Raw genomic sequence first — 209 nt, 5'->3', positions numbered from 1 at the left:
ATCTCCTTCTAAATATTAAATACTTTCGGTTAAAAAACCCTTTTTATTGGAATCGTTTTTTATTTATCATTAAAATAATATTATATTATAACAGTTATAATGTGACACCATAAAATACATCTGGTATTTTTTAAAATATATAATTATAATTAGGATTGATAATTTAATTAATATTCAATATATTTCCATGCATACCTACGGGATTTAAA

This window comes from Zingiber officinale, chromosome 3B (genome assembly GCF_018446385.1).
Source record: "Zingiber officinale cultivar Zhangliang chromosome 3B, Zo_v1.1, whole genome shotgun sequence".
Lineage (NCBI taxonomy): Eukaryota > Viridiplantae > Streptophyta > Magnoliopsida > Zingiberales > Zingiberaceae > Zingiber > Zingiber officinale.
This window is presented reverse-complemented; position numbering follows the sequence as displayed.